The sequence below is a fragment of the Myotis nattereri genome, assembly GCF_964212035.1.
Source record: "Myotis nattereri genome assembly, chromosome: 17".
Lineage (NCBI taxonomy): Eukaryota > Metazoa > Chordata > Mammalia > Chiroptera > Vespertilionidae > Myotis > Myotis nattereri.
In genome coordinates, this window is record NC_138092.1 from 47024139 (window position 1) to 47041461 (window position 17323).

Genomic DNA, 17323 nt, shown 5'->3' on the forward strand with positions numbered 1-17323 from the left:
GAGAGAATCACTGATCAGCTGCCTCCTGCACAACCCCCACTGGGGATTGAGCCCAGGCATTTGCCCTGACCAGGAATCCAACTGTGACCTCCTGGTCCATAGTTTGATACTCAACCATTGAGCCACACTGGCTGGGCTAATTTACTATTTCCTTTAAAAAAACAAAAGTTGGATTTTATTTTTTCTTATCAGAAGGTCTGTTCTTTGCTAAGAAGGGAAAAAACCCCCCACTAATTCTAAGCAAGTGAGCTTCTTGCTTTGCCTGATGATTCTGACGCTGATAGAGGCTTTCTCTATAGCACAGTAGCCCTTGATAAGGAAAGCTGTCTGAACATAAAGAGGAGTGTGCCAAGACATAGTGAGCAAGCTCTTTTAATTTTCTGGAGCTTAAAACCGTATTGTACTTTGCATAAATTTGCCTTCATCTAATTCATATTTTTCCTGTGGAACTTATATTGCTGTAATACCAAATTTGTGAAGAAAGTATAGTAGGTTCACATAACTTACACTGGTGATATTTAAATTCGACCATTAAAATTGTTATTGTTGCATAAACTAGGAGCAAATTGATCTGATGACAAGCAGAAGAAGCTTATAGGAACAACAGATTTTCTACCCTTTGCTTTTTTATGGTGTGTGAGCCTAATTACTCTAGTTGGCCAATTAATGGCAACACATGACAAAGTTTTCCTAACTACTAACTAATGAACTCAAATGTCATTCGTTTTATTATTGGTAAAGCTTCCACTACTTCTGTCTTACCGTATGGATCCTATTACCCCGCCCCCCCCACCGCCCCCACCCCTGCCACCTCGACCTTCCTCATACTCAGAAAGCCCATTTCCTTAACTTAGGAGTCAGATGATACTTGTTACGATCAGAGAGGAAGCAAAGAAGAATGCAGTGGCAATTAATTAGAGGTTTTGAGGGTATTAAAACAGAAGAGGGATACAAATAATAATCATATAGTTTTAGAATGGCTGTAGTATATAAATAGAACCCAGATGAGCACCAGAGATAATTTTCCAGGATTTAATATGTTTGATACACACCCAGTGTGTGCCCATGGGTGACAAGCAGCTAGCAGTAAAGAAGAATAAATAGTTACATTTCTGGACAAACCAGGTTATTGGAATGAACTAATAATGCACTGTTTACCTCAATAATTTCTTAGGCCTTCTCTGTGTATTTTGCTAGAATTTATATGAAACTGAGTGGTAGCATTTCAGTGACTTCTGCATTGTGGAACATGAAACAATGAGAACACGGGGCAGGGAAGGAAATGTGGGAAGAAAAAGGGAAAGGAGAAATGAAAGGGGAAAGATGGAGTACTTGGCTGTTGGTGCCAAGAGTTTAATTTGTGCTCTTACCCAATCTTCACAATGTTCTTGTCAGATGGTATCTGAGGCTCTTCAACTATAGGTTATACTTCATTGCCTGCCAGGGTTTCAAGCCTGTGAGGGGGACAGTAGTGTCTGGAATTTCAATCCCAGTCAAATCAAGACCTGGTGGAGACACCATCATAGAAACACAGTTTTGATCCAAATTTTGACCGCATTGAAATGTTCTTTCTCCTCTTTAGGGGGCTAGTTTCAAGAAGAACTATAATTCTTTCCTCTGTAACAATTTTTCTGAGTGCCAACTAATAACTTTTTTATTGGACTTTATATTAACAAAGTCTGGAATTACATGCAAATGCTGTGAACCATTTACAGTGGGGCCTTGACTTAGGAGTGTCCCGACTAACGAGTTTTTTGAGATACCAGCTGTCTCTCCACCGATTTTTTGCATTGAGTTGACAGAGTAATTTGAGTTAACGAGCTCCTTAACGAGCTCCTTAACGAGCTCAGTCTCAGAACGAATTAAACTCGTAAGTCAAGGCCCCACTGTATTTGCTTTTTAGTCGTCTGTCATCAAATCCCCAAAACTCAATTATATTATCTAATAGCTTGCATTAAATGAGGCAGTGAATGCCTCGTCTGCATCCAAACACTATTGTAATTATTTCTCACCCTTACAATGTCCCTGTAATATCTATTATGTCCAATAATGCCGTGTTCACTCACGTTTGGCATCATTTTGACTTGCACCACTTACCTGCGGTGCTTGCAAACCCATTGTTTAAATAAATAGCTGGCACACAGGTCACTTCCTGATGGCCACGAGGGCAGTGTTGACTTTATCTGCCTTTTAGATCATTAGAGTCTGGGGGCCTGCGGGCAAAACAGTGCTTCCCTTTGGCACTTTCAGAAGAGGGTATTTGGAAATGTGCATTACTAATTAAAGAAGACACACTTATCTCCTCCTCAGAGCCCTCCCCACCCCCCCCCCCAAGCAAAGTAAAATAACATTTTGTACAAAAAGGGAAGGTGTTCCTATCAACATCTTAAGCCATTGCTGCCCTCTTATTTGAAAGTTAATTCTGACTAGGATGTATTTTATATCTCATTGAAATCTTACAGAGCCAGCAGAGCTGTCCCTGTGTGTAATGATTGACCTCACATTGAAATATCCTTTTAAAAAATATGTTTTTATTGATTTGAGGGAGAGGAAAGAAGGGAGAGAGAAATATCAACGAGAGAAGAGAACCATCGATCGGCTGCCCCTGCATACTCCCTACTGGGGATCGAGCCTACAACCGGGCATGTGCCCTGACTGGAAATCAAACCAGCAACCTCTCAGTGCACAGGACAGTGACCAACCACCTGAGCCACACCGGGCAGGGCTCACATGGAACTATCTTAAACATCCGAACAGTAATGGCTTAAGTGATAAATATAATATTGACACCTGGTTCATCAAGGAGAATGTGTTGCAAATACAAGTGGACAGTGAAAGGACAAGAATACTTTTTAACTAAATATTGCCTTGATATTTAGACCATTGGCTAAGAAATAGCAAGAAGGACGTGAGAACAGGTTTCACCCATTCAAGGAAGCAGAGTGTTTGCAGGTCACGTGACATTTACTGGGCGTGTTCTTACGGTCTGGAAGGCTATAGCGCTTACATGTGTCATTCAGTTTAACCACATCCTCTGTAACAGTGTTATCCCTGTTTGCAGATAGGAAACATGCTCAGAAAGAGGGTAAGCCGCAAAACCTAAACGGATCCAATTCTAGAGCAAAGCTCTTTCTGCCACATCAGTGCGGGTCCTCATCGCTTTGCGAATTGATGGACTCTACGAGCCTTCTTCTAGATCTAGAAGAATGCTTTAAAAACACACACAGCATGAGTGATGCTATTTCAGTGCAAATCTCACTAACCGATTGCTGTGATTGGACTAGCTTCTGCTGGGAGATCTTTGTGAAACTGCTTTCCCCTGAGATAGTGTGCTTTCAATATGTTCTCTGAAGACTTCCCTAAATTACACAGCTCATAAAGCTGCTTTGCTTTAAGTCTAAAGAAAAGTGGAATGCTTGGATGCCACTGTTGTCCTCTTTGACATCTGCCATGGTTCAAGCTAAGATGTGTCCACAGACTGTCCATTGCACCACGACCTCTTTTGGATATTGTGGAGTAGATGTAACTTAATAGTTATGAAGAAATAGAGGGAGATCGCTCTTGGCCCTCCCCATCATGCTGGCAGCCTCCCCTCTGCCCTGGGCTAGTTCCTCCTCACTCCTGCTGCCCCTTGTACAGACAGCATGTGTTTTTGACCTCACTCACAGTCTTCTCTACCCCAGGTGCATCTTACACACACTCAGGCCTTCTCAAGCAGATCATTGGTGCCAGGCAGTCTCAGGGTCAGTTTTACATACCTATATCTCCACACTTGAACGTCAGGGGTCCTGGCAGACAGTGGAGAATGGTGTTTAAGAGAGTTGGCACTGATATCAGCTCTCCTGAGTCCAAATACTGTCTATGCCCCTGACTAGCTGTGCAACCTGGAGAAATCACCTGAGCCTGTTAGAAGCATCAGATTTCTCATCTGGGAAATGGGATGATAAATGCACCCAGCCCATAGGGTTAGTGGGTAAATAATGTCATAGTGCTTGACTCTTATTAGTAACGAGAGGCCCGATGCACGAAATTTGTGCAAGGGGCTCGGGCCTCGCAGCCCCAGCGGTGTCTGGAAGGTCGACTGGAAGATCATTCGGCTGTCTGGTCTAATAAGCATATTACGGCTTTTATTATAGATAGCTGCTCAGTATTAATTATTCACTGTGCATTCCCAGTTTCAGCTCAGTTCCTAACACAGTTTTGTAGCAAATACTTACAGGATTGAACTAGTTCTGAAATGTAAGCAATGTGTCACCCATTACTTCTCCCACAGAAAGGCAGACTAGAGAGAGGAAGCCACCTATCATATCCTCTTTTCTTACTGTAACCCTTTCGTTTAGCCCCCAGGAATAAAATAATATTCCTGCACCTCAACAGGTTTGAGAAATTTTCAAAGCAATAATTTGAAAACAGTTGGGTTTCCCTAATCTAATATGCCCCAGGACCTCAGGGTCACCAAGCATATATTAATTCAGTCTCGTTGAGACTAATGATGATAATTAGTGAACCAGCTATTTAAGAGCTCGTTGGGCTTCTTAAAATTTATTATCCACACTTCATAGAGGCATAGCTATTTTGTTTTTATGGGAGATTCAACAGTGAAGATAATCTTTAAAAATCAGATCATGTCGTTGGCCTGCTTCTAACCTTTAAAGGCAATCAATCTAGCATGAAGATACTCAACTATACACCAGCTAACAAGGCTTACAGGCACCAAGTGCACTGGCCACTTCCTATGTCTTTCCCCGACCTCCATCTGGTTCTGGGTACATGAGCCTTTCTCCAGCCTTCAGATGCAACAGGCTTGGATTGTTGTTGTCTCACAGCTTTGCATCTGCTGATTCTTCTACCTCATCCAGTTTCCCTCTGATCAGTAGGGTCTCCGTTAAAATGCTGTCACTACCATCCTGACCACAGCGACCTGCCTCCTCAGTGCCTCTCTCCCCCATTATCCAGTTGCATTTCAGTCACTCTGCGAAATCTGTTTACACGTTTACTCATCTCCCCCCTTCTCTGGGGTATTTGCCTAAGAATGAGGACTTTGTGTTTTCTTGTTCATCAATGAAACTTCCAAGACTTTCAACAGAGACAGGTAATAGAAGGTGCTCAGGAAATGTGTATGGAATAAACGAGTAAATATGTGAATGAGGGAAAAAATGTAAAACACTAAAGCAAGACTATTTCTCTTTCAAAAGGACAGAGTAATAAGAAATTTCATTCAATCAGAATCAATTATACCTACTCATTGATGCTTGACTTACAAAATGTTCCATTGCTTCCTGCTACTTTACAAGGTGTTAATTAAATTTTGCTCACTTAAGGTCAGTTGGTAAGACATTATTTAACTTGCCTACTCTAAAGTTCCAACATTAACTCAGCCAGGGGCATCACAAATTACTGATCATGTGACTTTGGGGAAATGATAACTAACCTCCCAGTGCCTCAGTTTCCTCTCTCGCACTCTGGGAATAATAATAAGGCTTATCTCACAGATTCATGAGGAGCATGAACTCATATATGTAAAACAGTGTCCTATAATAGTGTCTGGCACACGGTAAGCCTCACAGAGGTACTGACTGCTGCGACTAATATTGCTATTATGAGACCAAAAATTTGAGACTAATCCTTCATGTTGCATACACCACCAATGATCCATGAAACTAATAGAATATTTAGAAATCAGAATAAAGAAGGGGAGCCAGTTAAATAGACTCTGGTAGAAGATTATGAGACTGTAGCAGTATAGAAGCAGAAAATCAAATAGTTTTTTTGTTTGCTTTTTTAAAGAAGGAAAGGGCCTAGAAATATGGAGACAAAAACTATTGATACGCTGTGCTGACGAGGAGATCGCCAGCAACCTTCACCAGGAATAGTTCAGGGTAGTGGGAAAGGAGTTGAGATAAAAGAAGCCCAATGGGAGCAGCTTACAGTGAATGGGACTTGAAATGGAAAAGATGGATGAAGACAATTTTGAAAAGCTCAGTTATGAAGTGGATAAAGAAGATAGGCAGGAATCAAAGGAGGGTTTCATGTTATATGTATACTTTTAAAATAGGAGTTGCTAGTCTAGAATAAGTTTGAATTTTGATGGGAATAATTCATATGGAATAGATGGATTGTAGAAAATGCAGTGCTGTGAAGTACTTGAGGCAGCGGTTCTCAACCTGTGGGTCGCGACCCCTTTGGCGGTCGAACGACCCTTTCACAGGGGTCGCCTAAGACCATCCTGCATATCAGATATTTACATTACGATTCATAACAGTAGCAACATGACAGTTATGAAGTAGCAACGCAAATAATTTCATGGTTGGGTCACAACATGAGGAACTATATTTAAAGGGCCAGAAAGTTGAGAACCACTGACTTGAGGAGATGAGAGAAAATGGAATACCTACCATATGTAGTGCAAATGGCCTTTTAACTCGAACTCTTACAATAAAAGGGAATACAAAGATTAGTGTGAATGCGAATGAATTAATGAACCGGACAGTGGGCTATTTACAGGCTTCTATATTCTTAATAAGATATGAGGCAACTCATCAGCTGAGAGCAAGGGAAGTAGAGAGGGTAGAGGGAAATTTGAGGAGAGTGGGGAAGGCTTTTAAAAAAATAGTCATTAAGGAGAATTAGAAGGTACTTACTGGTAAGTTAGAACAATATTTCCAGCCTAGAAAACTCATTTGAAGTTGGTAATTATTAATTTATTAGAATTTCAATTTGCCCTGACTCATGATTTTTCTCCAGCTATCTGGATATAAGTTACAAAGAAGCAGAAAAGAGTGATAGATGATGAACGAGAAAAAATACAATTAGTACTATACATATAATATGTGTGCAGTTCAACTTCAATAGTTATAAAAACTCAAAGAAATGGAACATGAGGTTTCAGTTTAACTTAGCAAAATAAACAATTATATATATTTTATGTTGGAAAAATTTTTTGCAATATAATTTGGTTTAATCTTTTGAAAAGTAATTTGGAAATCTCCAGCAAGATAAAAATGTTCATAGGTTGCCCTAACCAGTTTGGCTCAGTAGAGAGAGCATCAGCCTGTGGACTCAAGGGTCCAAGGTTCGATTCCGGTCAAGGCATGTACCTTAGTTGCAGGCACATCCTCAGTAGGGAATGTGCAGGAGGCAGCTGATCAATGTTTCTCTCTCATCGATGTTTCTAACTCTCTATCCCTCTCCCTTCCTCTCTGTAAAAAATCAATAAAATATATTTTAAAAAATAAAAATCATCATTTTCCCTTTTAAAAAAATGTTCATAGGTTATTACACATTAATTCTAACTCTAGAAACTTACTCCAATAAATAATTTTTATTTATAAAATTGTTATATAAATAAAGGTGTTCATTGGCATGTCAATTCTAATAACAAAAAATTGGAATCACCTTTAATAGTCAACAATACAAAAATGTTTTAGTAAAGTATATCCACTTACTAGAAAATTCATTATCCTATTATAATTACAAGACTGTACAGCAAAATGGAATTATTCTTAATGAAGAATGAAGAAAGCTGATTTTAAAATACTGTTTACCTTTTGACAATTATGCAAACATGTGAATATTTATTAAAATTAAACCAAAACAAAAATTAAAAAGCTCTGTAACAGTAATGGGAATTTTTTATTTGTTTCAAAATACTCTTTAACATGCAGTATTTCATTTTATAATTTTGTTTTTAGGAGGATTAGTGAAGGAGTTCTTTTCTAACCCTTTTCTTAAGATTTTGTTATTATTACATTGTTATACTTCATACTTTAAAATCAAGTCAATGATTCCATCATCAAGAAGATTAGAAGATTTGAAAGTTCATACTTCCAAGTTATTTGGTATAAAGAGACCATATGCATTTGTAGGTGCTTTAAAAATATCATTTAAAGATTTTTTTCTTTTGCTTAATCTTTCTTAGTATAGAGATTAAGCAAACTACCCAAATTGCTAGCTATTCTCTTCCACTTTTCTCATGTTTATTATGATTTAATGTTCCCTTCACAGAAATGAGAACAAATGAATCTGCAGGTGCACTGCCAATTTCTATGTCCCCTGTTACCCGCAGCAGGAACCGTGCTGGTATGAATGCTTCCTGTCTCTTCAGAGCACTCCCGTTATTGAGTTCATCTTTGGTCTTCTCTAACAAATATCTTATGTAAAAGTAAAATTTGGATTCAACTTCTGGAAGCCTTTTGCTTTCTCAGTTCCGAAGTGAGAGAGCTTTCGTTCTGCCATGTGGTTAACAGTTATTTGCGGTTTGGAGCTCCTAAGTTATTGGTTGATGGGATTTCTCAGAAGTTCTCTATCAAACTAATTCTCATTCTCTCTCTCTCTCTCTCTCTCTCTCTCTCTCTCTCTCTCTCTCACACACACACACACACACACACACACACACACACACACTGTAAGAGCACAGAGTCTGGCATTATGAAGTCCCAGGTGCTGATTCTGGTCCTGCCATTTCTGGGCCATTTCACTGTAGGCAAGTCACGTAATAACTCAGCCTTCTTATTTTCATCTGCAAAGGGGAGATTCCAATGACGTCAGACAATCCTCAAAGCATTACTAATGATTTTAGAGACTTTTTTAAAGAGTGAGGTGTAAAGCAGACGCTCAATATATGGCTAGTATTTTTACTAGTTTATTATGATTTAGGCCCTGGTTTTCCCTGAATTGGTGAGTCTCCATCATGAATTGCAATTTCCAATAAATTGAGTAACACCTGTTATCAGGAAAGATTTTAACTGAGTTCATGACTTCTGAGGCAACCCAGATTAGTTTTCTGCCTTTTCCCTTTGCCTTATGTAGTTGATCAATAAAGAATCATTTAATAAACAATGAATAAATAAGTGCATGGATGAATGACTTAATGCTACTTTTTGAGAAGGTAGGACAAACATGAGTTGGTGGAACAGATGAGTAAAGAATCCAAAAAAAAAAAAATAGCCAACTGTGTGTGCCCAGAGTCAGCCTAGGAAGAACTGCTCTGTTTATAAAAACACAAAGGAAAACGTGTTGAATAACTTATTTTAATTATTTTTTAAGAGTTAAGCACAAACATCCCCTGATGACTTCCTTGTTTGGCACCAGTAAAAAATAAGATAGGATCAGAGCCGTATTACAAACATTAAATAATAATACTATGCAGTCTAAATCTATGGAACACTTCTGAGTTGGCTGATGAAAAGTAATGAGTGACTTCTGAACAGCAGAGACAGGGAGAGCACGGCCTTTTCAGCTCTCTGTCGTGCCTCAAAGTGAAATGTGTGGTAATCAGGCTACACAGCTGTCTGTCGTAATGGCTGTCAGGCCCTGCTGTGTCAGGTTTCCCCTGGGAAGATCAGATTTTGCCATGGGAGGGATTTGTAGAAGTGCATCCGGTATCATTGGCAATCACAAGTGTCAACAAATCCAATTTAAATTGATGAACATAATGAAATGATGGTATTATTTAATTGTCAGGTTTTGGGAAAAGGTGGGTAGGAAATGTGTCAAAGTGATGCCTTTATAGTGATGCCAGAATAACAATACATCACTTTGATACCATAAAAGCATTAACTAAAGTTGTCTTGGCATCTTGCATTAGTATTTCCTTGTACTTCAGACATTGCCAACAATCAATGTTTATGATCATCTCCTCCCTCGGAAGTGGAACCGTGCCCGTAGTACACATTAGTCCTATAAGGGATTAATCATTGAAAGGAAATTCAGCATCTAAAGACGATTTGCTCTGATTTATTCAGTGGGTTCTTCCAAAAAGGTGGTACCAGGAATGATTGCTTTTTGAATTGAAGTTACAAATCCTTTCAGAGTTATTGAGTTTTTCCCCCAACATCAATATCAATGAAGGTAAAGAACAGTCACATATTCAGTAAGAAATGCAGGCACATAATCCCAAACAATTTATGGCTCCTTCCCAGTCCAGTGTTCCTGTCAGGGTCATCACTGGGACAAGCACCAAGACAGAGCACGGATGTGTCTCTCCTAGATCCTAATGTGTCTAAATGGGTAGGAAAGAGCATGACCTTGGAGAGAAAAATCATGTATTTGAGACTGGCCAGTGGGTAAAGGGAAGGAGAGACACTGCCACTTGTTTTCCGTGAATGATGGTGTGGAATTTATGGGCAGATGGTCTGGAACAGGTGTGACTATATTTGAGGAGGCTGCTTGCTCCCTTAGTTGCTCAGAAAACTGTGATTATTACTTTGGAAGCACAACCATAGGACTTTATTGCTTCACCTGTTGTAGCCTTTTCCTTTACCTTAATATCTGGCTTTCTAAATCACTGATTGGCAGTTAACAGATTTATTCTCTCTCTGCCACACCATCACAAAAAGAGACCCACAGGCGCTCCTGTGCACACGCACACACATGCACACGCACACTTTTGTGTGTGACAGCGCTTGAACAGACAAGCTCACAGTGCATGTATGTTATGGATATTGTTCATTAAAGATCTCTGTGAAATATTCTTTGCAAGTTCGCCTTGTTTATTTTTACGAACAATTAAGTTTAGTCAAATTAATAATTTCCTGAAAAATCTAGGTGAAAACTAGAGAAAGGAAGTAAATAATAAAAAAAAGACTTGGAAAACTTGCCTTTTTGTCCTGGCTTTGTGCTTAATGAACAAAGGATGCTGGGAAGTCTTTGCTTGGCTGGAAGACCTCAATGCCTCCTGGACTCTGGTCATGTGTTCACTTTGTGAATATTCAGACTTATAAACCGTGAATTGCCCTTAAGTTATTAGTAAGCTATTTGGAAGATGTGTGCTTGAACATTAACTTAAAACTTCAAAAATTGAGATCTATAGGTATAATTAACTTCCCTTTCTCCTGCTGTCTCCATTTCAGTTTCCTGAATTTCTGGGAAGGCCTGGTTTCCCAAAGGAGCGATTTCTGGTAGAAGACTGAAGGTCTGATCCAAGAAAAAAAATCCAGCGTAGCCAATGAATTAAGGACAAGAAGGTTTCCATTCAGGTAGGAACACTTCATATCACACATTCAACCACCTTAAATAAAGTGTGCTGATGGCTGGGCCTGATGCGTCTGTTTGGGAGAAGATGGGTATGCAACCTGCCCTACAAGGAAACGGTGTGCAAGTCCCTTGGAGACTGGTGTTTACCAGAGAATACCTTGGAGGAAAAGGGCTACAATAACAGTGTGATGTTTTTTTTCCATTTTTAGCTCATTGTTGCCAGTACACTTAGTGATCTCAGTGCCTGTGGTCTAATCCCTAGAGTTTAGGTATGTGGAGAACAGATGAACTCTTTTGGTATTTTTTTCCTGAGACAAGTCGTTTTCATAAGTATCTCCACGATCTAGCTGCTTATCAAAATTAAGTGCCATGATGGCCTCAAGTCTCCTGAGTGGGGAGCAGCCCAGTTACCGGTGTGAGGAAACTGGCTTGTTTCGTGTGGGGTACATCCAGTCTTACTCTCAGCATGGAAGGGAGCAGAAGGGGACTGGGGGAGGGGGAGGTCTGTTCTGACGTACCTATGTATGTCAGAACCACACCAACAACTTTATCTTCATTAGCAATTTGAGATAAAGGGAATAACGGAGATATCCCAAGAAGAAAGATTCTAGTGACATCAAAATCAGGGCCTATTCATCTCATTCATTATTATATCCTCAGGCGTTAGCTCCTGACTCCTAGTTAGTGCTCATTGAGCAACCTTTAAAATCACGTTCCTTGCAATCCAATAAGTAAATTAAAATAATTATTGTCTACAACAGTTTCTTAAATCAGCACTTAGAGAAAGGAAAACCTTGCCTTTAACTGCGAGAAACCTGGGCAGTTATTAGTTACAGCAAATGTGCTGCCCGATGGACCTACCCCTGGCTATAAATAGCTGTCAGACTTGGGAACCCCCGGACCTGAATGGACTTCCTATGTATAGCTTTTCCTCTCTCTAAAGGCTTGTAGAAAAATGCTGTCTTCTGTGAAAACTTGGCCTTTATAAAGGGCATAAAAACATGCAGGCCAGTGATTCTTAGACCTTGAAAAGATTTGAAATATTTTCCTTAGTCTGGGAATCCACATTTTGGACGCATGAAAACTGAAACTCAAGGAAGTTCAATATTTTGCCCAGCATCGAATGGCAAACATCGAATGGAAAGTAGCAATGGTGGCACTCAAATCTGGCTTCTAAATCCCTTTAGTGTGGCATATAATACATCGCAGTAGCTGCTTATTTTCATTGTCTACAACACCACATTTCCACTATGCCTCATCCCTCGTGCTTCTTTATGAAGGATGATAACATTATTTGCAAACTTTAGCCATAATTAAATGTTTAAATATTCGCTTTTTGTAACTAATTGTGAAATGCTGTTTCTGTTAAAAATATGTAGTAGCATGCTTTTTCCTTCTCGAAGTATCTCCGCCTGAGTTTATGACCTTTTACTGTTGATGGGTGAACATGACCTGTCTGCTTGGAAAATATGAATTCAAGGGTTCTTATGTGTTAAATATTTACCTCACTCCCTGCAATGTGCATAGAACCCTTTTTCCTGAAATTTGGAGCACAAACTAGAAAAATAGAAAATCTTCATACTCAAGTAGTTTTTCCTGCAATCAGTGAAAAGTTTCCACTTGGAGATATTTAATTTCTGAATCCATTGTAATTCTTCATCAGATAAGTTGTTTTTTGTTTGTTAAAACCAGTATTCTGTACTTAGTTTGTTGAATGTTTCTGATAATAAAATATAGTCATAATGGTAATTTCCAGTACTGACAATAGAGTTGGTAATAGAGACGATCTATATTGATAGTAAAGTGATTGTTATGATGTAAAAAATGTCATAATGTTTCCAGATAATCTGTCTCCTGGATCAAAATGTACTTATTATTAATCCCTCACTTTACAAAAATTTTAAAATTTCACTAATACAATGATTTTACCACATCTTTTAATTCATATTTTAAGATACTTTTCTCAGTGCATTATCTCATTTTAAAATAAGATTACTATATATTATATATTAGGTAAATATTAGCATATATTTCTTAATGGCTAGATTAATACTTAATTACTCAGATTTGTTTAATTCCTACTGCTCTTCTTTAGCATTCCCTTTCTCTCTGGAGTCTATCCTACTGACTTCAAAAGCTTGCAAAGTCAGAAAGCCCCATTTAAAGTGAATGGATGGACAATGCTTTAAATAACATATAGTGATAGTTTCAAAGAAGGCTATTAAACTTTGTGCTAAAGATCATCCCTTTAATAAAGAGATTAATAATAATTCTAACATTCAGACATATAATAAGGATGAAAACCGTTAATGATAATACTGAACAATGACATTTTTAGTAAAGGTAGATATTAAATACTATTTAGGAAACTAGTATTGCAAAGCAGATAAAGTGACAAAGATTATACATTATTTAAAATGTGTTCAAACATAGTCATAGCAACTGTTTTTCTTTCTGGCTGCAAAGAGGCATATTGGAGTGTTTAAGCACTATTGCAATTGGAATAGCTAGTTAGACACTACACAGAAAATACTTGATTGCAGAAGAGCAGATGTTAGCATATGTGGGAATGTGTGTGCTTAATGAATGCATTTTTACTCATTCAGGAAGGAAAAGAAGGCCATTTTTACTTTAAACGTGGCATTGGGATATGTTAAAGTGCCATTCTTAGACTTTTGGCTCTGTTACTGTTCCTCTGGCATTCCCCAAAGGGTACCATCCTTCAATCATCCAAGCCAGAAACTTGGAAGCAATCCCAGGATCCTCATTGTAGGTCCCCTACCTTCCTGCTTTCCATCTAGTAAGCCACGGATTCTAGGCTCTCCGATAGCAGATAGCTCTCACTAGTGTATGTTGTTCTCCAGGCCACAGCTTCCCACTGACCCACTTCTACTCCTTGTGAACAGGCCACCTTCCAATGTCCCTCATCCCAGGCCAGTGGTCAGCAAACTCATTAGTCAACAGAGCCAAATATCAACAGTACAACGACTGCAATTTCTTTTGAGAGCCAAATTTTTTAAACTTAAACTATATAGGTAGGTACATTGTTATTAACTTAATTAGGGTACTCCTAAGCCGGCCTTTGCTAAAAACGTCCTCAATCTGATTGAGGTACGTTCACTGAGGTCGACCTCTTCCAACTCTCCCATCCACACTCGTCTTGTATACTTGTTTCGTCTATCTCCTTTCGTTCATCCTCTCTATATGTCCAAACCATCTCAACATACCTTTCTCAATCCTCGACAGTACATCTTCTTTCACTCCACAACGTTCCCTAAAATTAACTTAATAAACTTTACTTAAAATTTTAAGTCAACTTCGCACTATATGTGCGCGCCCACATGTGGTATTTTGTGGAAGAGCCACACTCAAGGGGCCAAAGAGCCGCATGTGGCTCGTGAGCCGCAGTTTGCCGACCACTGTCCTAGGCGATGGCACTTTTGGAAGCTCCACACACAACATATTAAATGTATTAAAAGGTGCCCAAATTAAAGATTCAATATAATTTATAGATAACTAACTATAGGAGAGTTGAGTGGCCCTGCGGTTGATGAGATGTACTAATATAGTGATAAAATATTAATTAAGTAGTTCTCTATCTCAGGTTTGCAGGTTTTTCACACTATAGAATTATTTTTTTTGGTGTTAAATAATTTTGTAACTCCCTCTCAAATTCAAGGTCCATGGAAGTATGCTTTTCCTATCCGTGAGGTGTCTGAGATGAGGGCCGTCATATGGACAAGAAGACCAGATACCCGGGAGTTGGAATGTAAAGTGTTTATAGAACAAGTTTAAAAATCAAGGAAGAGCCTGTAGTGTCAATTAATATTATGTGTATCAGATGGTGGTTTTAAAAAGCAGAATTTGTAGGGATGTCAATAAAATATCACCTTATAGAGTAATGCCTCAAAAACATAAAATAAAGTTTAGTATACTGTAAAAACAAATATTGAAAATGGCAACTGGTTTAGTAAGTGGTCAAATCATCTCTCGGTTTCAAGACTTAATGCTTCTAAACCTTTGTTATTTCATCTTTAAAATGGAGATAATGAGAGTACCTATTTGATAGAATTGCTGCGATACTGAACTTATATAACTCACATAAACTTCTTAATGTTATATCTGGCAAATATGCGGTATTTTTGTTATTATTATTGACTAGAGGCCCGGTGCACCGAAATTCCTGCACTTGGGGGTGGTGGGGCGCATCCCTCAGCCTTGCCTGCACCCTCTCACAGTCCTGGAGCTCTCTGGGCACGTCCGACTGATGACTTAGGCCTCCTCCCCACCTAAGCTGGCAGTCAGACATCCATAGAACTGCTATGGAGGCAGGAGAGGCTCCTGCCACCATGCCACCGCCTCTGCGCTCACCAGCAGTGAGCCCATCTTTGACTGAGTGGTGCTCCCCCTGTGGGAGTTCACTGACCACCAGGGGCAGCTCCTGCGTTGAGCATCTGGCCCCTGGTGGTCAGTGCATCTCATAGTGACAGTTCGTTCTGCCATTCAGTTGATTTAGCCTTTTATTATCTCTCTATATAAAAAGCCTGTTGTCATGATGCCCTTACACCGTAACAACCGATCAGCAGGCGGCTGTGTGTGCGGCAGGTGCACGCGGGTAGGCAGGGTCTTGACGCTGCGTCCCCGCGAGCACCAGTGGGGACTTGACTAGGAGGTGCATCATGGGAGTCCTGCGGTGCTGGCCGCAGGGTGGGACTCCGGGACTCGGGGCCATTGTGCAGCACACCGGCCCTGCAGGGCGGGACTCTGGGACTTGGGCAGCCCCGCGGTGCGGGCAGGATCCCGGGTCTTGTGCGATTTCGTGCGCTGGGTCACTAGCATAGGATAATGCACTAGTAAACAAAAGCCGTTTCAGGATTCTTGTGGTCATTGTTACAACTTGGAATAGAAGAAAAAAAATACTACTCAGCTTGATGTGACTTTTCATTATAATTTTAAAGATGGAAATGTTAATAATGAGTGATTTTGAGAAGAAATGTGTCATTGTTCAAACATCCTTTTAAAAGCTAAATATTTATTTGAGGTAGAAAAAAAACAGTCTTAGTTTAATGAAAAGGTATATATTTTAACAGTATCTTTCCTCCTTGGACTCCTCCAGAGCCAGAAAAGGAGAATATAAGACAGCGATTTAGAAAGTACTGCGTTATATAACCAAGAACAGCACCAGCCCCAGGCACTTCATGCTTCTGTGATTTTGATGTGAATAACCCCAGGTTCTCAGTCTGACATCAGTACTACCACTGACTGAGTGAGACACAGTCCAGTTGATTAACCCCTCTCTGCTTTAGTGCTTCATCTGTAATGTACAAATAATATTACTTGTCACTTGACAACCCTGGGTGCTTCTCCAGCTAATTGAATGTCTCAGCAGGGATGCTACAAAGGGTTTATAAATGATTTATAAATCATTTGCAATATTAAATAAATGATGTAAAAAGCCCTAACAAAGGACAGAACAAATCATTCCATGCAGTGATTTGCTACTTTAGTCGTATATATTTTGTAAAAAAACAAAACTTATAAAGAGGTAGCCCTCAATAAAGTGAAAATAGGATAGATTACTAGGAATTCAAGACTGCTTTTGATTGCTGTTATCTTTTAAAATCTGTTGTTATAATTAAGAATATACAGACGAAAATGTGTTTTAGTGGGAATAATTACACTTTATCTCCTTGTATTAAAACTCTTACGAGCCCTAGTCAATTTAGCTCAGTGGATAGAGCATCGCCCTGCAGACCAAAGGGTCCCGGTTCATCTGGGCAAGGGCAAGTACCTTAGTTGCAGGCTCCTCCCTGGCCTGGGCCCTAGTCTGGGCTTGTGCAAGAGGCAACCAATCCATGTGTTTCTCTCACATGGATGTTTCTCTCTGTCTTTCCCCCTCTCTACTACTCTCCTTAAAATCAATGAAAAAAATACCCTTGGGCAAGGATTAGCAACAACAAGTCTTACGAGACAGGAAAAAGAACTAAGTAGAAGTAAGGAAGGCTTACTTTCACTATTGACAATGGTATAACCTTGACAAATGTACTTGACCAAGAAGGATATTGAGTAAGATAATTAAAAACAGATCTATGAAACAATTTTTGTAGATGTAACATCAACATATAAAATCCTGTGCCAAGCATTGTAGGGGACTCCAAAATCAAAGAGCCAGATCTCAAAGAAAACATAATACATCCCAATTAACGTAACATGAAAATAATTATTGCATAGTGGTGAATTAAATAAACACCGTAATAAACATTATTATTATTACGATGGTAAATTGGAGAAGAATAGGTTTAGGTAAGTAAGTAGCTGGCCCACAGTTGCAATAGTCAAGAAAGAGATG

At 39.3% G+C, this 17323-nt stretch overlaps 1 protein-coding gene across 1 annotated transcript in view; it reads left to right on the top strand.

Annotated features, from left to right (window-relative positions):
• The window catches only part of PKIA (cAMP-dependent protein kinase inhibitor alpha), a 73897-nt gene that overhangs the window by 37126 nt on the left and 19448 nt on the right, over nt 1–17323 (top strand). Inside the window, exon 2 of the mRNA XM_081111724.1 lies at nt 10851–10976. The gene's annotated coding sequence lies outside the window, so the exon portion shown is untranslated. The remainder of the gene's footprint in view (nt 1–10850; nt 10977–17323) is intronic.